Raw genomic sequence first — 5,921 nt, forward strand, 5'->3', positions numbered from 1 at the left:
TCTCTGCTACCTGCCGTATTCTCCAATTTTTGCTAAGACCTCCACAACCTTAGCTATGATCTTTGGTAAAGAGCTCTAGGAGTATAAAAATGTGCACTGAAAGAGTTATTGAATGCAAATTTGCTGTTTGATGAAGCTTTAGAAATCTCTGATAGCTCTCTGTGCTTCTAAAAAAATGTACTACAAAGCCAACCTCACACTGCTTTAGGTTGGCTTTCCAACCAATTAACCGAGTAAAAGAGGAAATCTTGAATGAAGTCTCAATGTCATGAAATCCGCAGCCTGATTTCTCTTCAATATGACTGGACAGATTTCCCAGCTCAGGTCAACTTTCCAAGAATAGCTATAACCGGCAGCCTACAGCCCATCCAAAGGAATTTTAGTCTGAAACCATTCCTTCTGAGGTGTGTAGCTCTCCAAGTCCTTATTCTTTCCTCAAAAGAATGAGAGATAGGCATAAATCAAATACAGGCACACTAAAACATATATGCTTTTTTTTTTTCAAAGCATAGAATGTATATTCCTATATCACTATCATAATGTGTGTTTCAAACACACTGAGTATTATTGTCAAAGAGCCTAACCGTGTAATGCCCCATGGTAAAATGAGTCCAGAACATACCTTTAGTCCAGCATAGACTTTTTCCTGTCCTGATAGGATTGGGGATGGTGTTCTGTCATCGGTCACACCCTCTTTTAGTTCTCTCACTTGTTCCCTTCACTTACAACAAAATTCTCAGCGTCCTCTCTCTCCAACAGAACAGCGTCTGCTTGCTCTGTCTCCTTCCCAGCCACGCTGCCCCCTGATCTCAGTAGAAGGCTTACAGACCTGACCGGCTGGCATCCAAGGCCATTTATCAGCCTTGGGTTACTAGTTGCATGAGCAACTCTGTCTTAATAAGAGGTACATAGACATGCTTCATGCCCTTTCTTCTACTTCATTCATCCAACTAACACGCGAGAAGTGCCTCCTCTGTCCCAGACACTGTTTTAGTGGCTGAGATAAAGCAGGGAACAAAACAGACCAAAGTCTCTTTCTTCGTGGAGTTTACATTTTAGTTGTGAGTGATTCTTATCAACCAGATAAATAAGGAAAACATCAGGTGTCTCAGGTAATAAGTGCTAAGGAGCAAAATGAAGCCAGGACATAGGGGGTTGTTGGTGTGATATTTTAAGACAGGATGGCTGAGGTCAACTTCTCTGAGAAGGTGCCGTTATGACCTAAGATCCAGCTACGGATGCAGCCATCTTGCTCCCACCTTCTTCTTGACTTCATTTCTTGATGAGCCTAGCTAGATAGCAGTACAATCTTTTCTTTCTTTCTTTTTTTTTTTTTTTTTAAGACACCTGTTTATTTATTTGACAGAGAGAGAGAGAGAGATCACAAGTAGGCAGAGAGACAGGCGGAGAGAGAGGAGGAAGCAGGATCCCCGCCAAGCAAAGAGCCCGATGCGGGACTCAATCCCAGGACCATCTGAGCCAAAGGCAGAGGCTTTAACCCACTGAGCCACCCAGGTGCCCCGACAGTGGTGCAATCTTAAGATTAAGTTCTGCACAGAAAATCTAAGTGGGGGGGGGTGCTCCAATTCCAACATTAACCAGAGGGCTTTAAACCAGCCAATACGACCAATCAACTCTGCTGTTCATTGCCTAGAATTCCCTGGAGAATTTCCTCAAATGTAGAAGTTATGAGCAGGACAGGATTTTCGAATTGCTGCATTTCCAGCTGTAATAGTCTAAAATAGCACTAAAACAGCACTCTTTCCCTCTGGCATCTTGCCTCTCTCCATTCACCCCGAAGTGTCTGTAGAGTAAGGAGGGAAAGCAGATTCCCAATAGAAAACTGTGAATGATGACGCTGCAGCCAGGTCTGGGTTTCTAATTCAAGTGAAGACTAAGAGGGAGCAGGTCTGTGCAAGTCGAGATGAATAATCATACTCAGTGACTTTTATCGATCACTTACTTTTTATTGAAACTCCTACGTTTTAGCACTTTTCTGAAAAGGTACATATATCATTGTATTTAATCTCCACAATAATTTTGTTGGTGGTGTATTTAATTATCCACTGGCTCCATTTAAGGAGGATGAAACTTCAGGAAGTGAAGTAATTTGCAGCAAGCAATGGCAGATCTAATACCCACACGTAGGCTGAACGTTCATTTTAGAGACCGTACAGTGTTTTCCGTAGAATACCGGCATATGATCAGCTGAAAGGAAAGATTCTCGTTGGTTAGGTTACCCACAGGAACTACAAGCTTTGAGCCTTCAAGCTTCCCAAGCTAGGGTTCTTTTCTTCCTTCTTTCCCTACCCTTCCTTTCTCATTTCCTTTCTTTTAATTTCTGGGTCAGATGTTGACTTCTCATCTTGTCCTCCCCTGTCATCATGGTTCTTTCAGCCAAGGATGCTCTCCTGCTTGCTCTCCAGCCCTGAACCTTTAGGAAGCCTTTCTAACACTTTCTAAGCACTAGTAACAAAGATAAAGAGGCAGACTGTGAAGACTTCTCACTAGGGCCCTTCTTCATCACCGCCCTCTTTTCTCCCGTAAACTCTGCCAAGAATGACAAAGTTAACATCGTAGGGGAGGGAGGAAAAATTATTTTCATTCCACCTTACTGGGTTCTCCAGCCAGGCCCTGTCAACGGTCTGACGAAAGCAGATCAACAAGAGAAAAACAGCAGCTTATTAACGGGGCCTCCTGCATCCACATGGCGCCCAGCCCTCAGCAACTCAAAGGAGGGTCGGACGTGGGGTCGGTGCACCTAACTTAGCAGGGAGAGGGAGGAGGAGAAGAGCACGTACGGGAGAGCCTGGGACTGTCTGGAAAGATCAGTGGACCCTTAGGAGGAGTGATGGGCGGTGTGCTGGTGTGTGGCAGGGTCTGGGTGCGGTGCCGGGAGAGAGCACAGTTGCCTGTGGAGGGGATTTATGACCGTTGAATTTTGAGGGGAGGCTCTGCTTTCAGGAAGATAAGAGATTTCAGAAACTCAAATGCCTCCAGATCAAAATAGTTCTTACACCAAAGTGGCATATTTTGGGGTAGTGTGTCCCAATTCCCTTTACCATACAAATATTCAGGGAGCAGCTTATATCCCCAAACCCATGCATGTATGCCCCAGTGTCTCCGGCTGAGGGAAAAGAGCTGGTTGGGGAGTTCCTTGCCACTGGGAAAGAGAAAGCTTACCCTTCTGGTCCTTTATCCATTGTTTCTTGTCTCTTCCAATGCTTCTATCACCGGTTCTGCCTCGAGGGCACCCAGCCTGAAAAAGTCTTGGGTAAGAGAGAAGGTGCCAGAAGAGGGTGCCATTATAGAACCATGAACATGAAAGGAAGAAAAGAGATCCTCATAAATGGCTGTTGGCCAAGGTGGGAATCCCTTAGTTACTGGTCATTCCTTAAATCACCATTCGAATGGAAGACACATATTGAATCGGTCTATTCTGTCATAGTACGTCATACAACATGGGGGCATACAAAGGTGACAGAGCTCGGCCCTCCTTTTCAAGGATCTCCCAATCCACATAAACCTGATAATTCATTGCCTTAAAAATCTTTACATTCTCCCTTGCATTGCTGAGGTTTGTGCAAGGTGAACTGAATGTTGATTTCGGTGGAAGTATATCAAAATTACTCCGTTCAATAGGCAAGAGTGTTGCTCAAGGCTTGGAGCTTGATACTATGCATCATTGGTGTTTTTCTATTAAAAGTCCTAGTAGAAGTGTAGCATATTAGGTTAGTTTATTCACATTTTTTTAGAAACTTCCTCTCTCTTATTCTTCGGCCTCCCCCCCCCCCCACATTTTGCCTCCAATATCTCTGCGTGAAATATGAACCACTTCCAAACAAGTTAAACATGAAGACCTACTTAGTTCTCGGGCTCATTACCAAGGATTTAAAACCTCTCCTATTCATTCCACAACAATGGTTTCCATGGCAATTACTGCAACACATGACATCCCCTGCAGCTCTACTTAAAAATGCACCAGCAGAAATGGCTACACATCCACACATTCGTCAGGAAAAGCTAGGCTGGGCAGGTCTCTTCCTTGGTGACACTGGGTGTAGGAAATTAATAATAATAATTTTTTAAAAAGACAGTCATTTTGATTTCTTTGTGCCATATTGATTTTCCTTTTTTTATTTCAACCCTTCACACCTGTGAAGATATAATTTCTTGTAGCAAATCATTTGAATCGCATTTATGTGAAAGTGACTAGGGATAAAGACAAAGTGTTTACCATAATTTCTGTCACCCCTTTTACCTTCTTCATCTGTTCCTGACTCTTTTAGCCATTACCACTTGCCCTTTCGCCTTCTTAGAGAGACATAAATTCTGAAAGAACACAGTGCCGGAGAGTCCCAGACACAGAAGAGAATCACATACCACACTGTCTTGCTGTCTGCTCTTTTTCTGTCCCACCAAGAAGCACAAACAGAAGGTGCACTTAAAACACGTCCACAAGAAGTAGCAAGTCAAACGAATACCCAAAGCAAAGACAGCCCTTTTATTGAGCGCGTCAGTGTGCAGGGACCATGGTAAGAGCTGCGCATTAATCATTTCATCACGATACTATGGGTTCAGTGTTTTCACTGTTGTACAAAGTCAGAAATGCATGCTCAGAGAGAGAAAGAAATTTGCCTAAGATCAGGCAGCCACATATGTCAGAATTGTAACCCCCACTGGCCTGGCTCCAGAACCCGTGCTCTTGAGCTAATTGATAAGGGGACTGATTTTCTCACTCAGGGCTGAGAAAAGGTAGATGGGGAGAGGTGTGCAGTCAGGAGGTCCGGGCTATTTTCGGAGCTCTTGGAGTCCTTGTGCACTAGCTGGGACCTTTCTAAGCAAGGCTCTGCTTCCTTACTCCTTCATTTTCTGGGAAATGTTAATAGCAATGTTGACCTGCTTCCTTGGGTTATGTAACGAGAGACTGAAATAAACAATAGGTAAGACTTTTGAAATGCTAAGCAGTAATGATGGTGATCATAAGCCCACAGGGATAGACAGAGGGGAAACAAACATAGCAAGAATACTTTAGAATGAACAGGGAGAGGGGCTTGCTCAGAGAGAATGAATGGTATAATCCAATTACCCTCATTCTGTCAAGCCCTAAGCAGATGTGTTGGATGAGAAATGCAGCTCCTGATTCTAACTTCTGTGAGACCTGGCTCTAGAGGTGTAAAAGCCCCCATTGAGAAGACTATCTGTGTCATTCCTGGTTGTTTCTGGCCCAAGAATATATAAGACCGGGGCACCTGGGTGGCTCAGTGGGTTAAAGCCTCTGCCTTCGGCTCAGGTCATGATCTCAGGGTCCTGGGATTGAGCCCCACATCGGGCTCTCTGCTCAGCGGGGAGCCTGCTTCCCCACCCCCACTGCCTCTCTGCCTACTTATGATCTCTCTCTGTGTCAAAAAAATAAATAAAATCTTAAAAAAAGAAAAGAATGTATAAGACCACAGAAGATTTCATACATACTCATTAATTTTTCTGCAGGAAGAATTTCGGACTTCACGCTTTCCTTTTAACAAGCATGGGAGTAATGCAAATATCACTTAGTTTCATCATGGGCTCCAGCTTGTATAATCATTAAATAAGGAGCTATATTAGCTACATATGAAGGTAATAGCTTTGCTTATCTAATTTTGCATTTACTTAGGCTCAATTCTTAATGATGTATGATAAGGATTGACAATTAATGTGGCAGCTGAGGTTACCATGCTTGACTTTATGTTTTAGTTAGCAGAAATTAAACATGGTTGTAATTTTGCATCACTTTCCTCTTTTCCTGAACTTGAGCAGCTTTGTAAAGAAGAACCTTGAAAATAACACTGAACTGTGTCCCTACACATATTCCCATATACTTAGGGGACAAGCATCATTCAGCACCTGAGGACATACAATAGAGCACCACATGGTCCCTTTGC

The 5,921-nt window shown here is 43.4% G+C and overlaps 1 long non-coding RNA gene across 1 annotated transcript; it reads right to left on the minus strand.

Annotated features, from left to right (window-relative positions):
- Nucleotides 1-1,958: 1,958 nt before the first annotated feature.
- LOC131838099 (uncharacterized) lies at nt 1,959-3,892 on the minus strand. Its single transcript, XR_009356472.1, has 3 exons — nt 3,865-3,892; nt 3,184-3,269; nt 1,959-2,208 (listed from the first exon to the last, which is right to left on the minus strand). It is a non-coding gene; the product is annotated as an uncharacterized LOC131838099 (long non-coding RNA).
- Between the last annotated feature and the right edge of the window lie 2,029 nt (nt 3,893-5,921).

This window comes from Mustela lutreola, chromosome 8 (assembly GCF_030435805.1).
Source record: "Mustela lutreola isolate mMusLut2 chromosome 8, mMusLut2.pri, whole genome shotgun sequence".
Lineage (NCBI taxonomy): Eukaryota > Metazoa > Chordata > Mammalia > Carnivora > Mustelidae > Mustela > Mustela lutreola.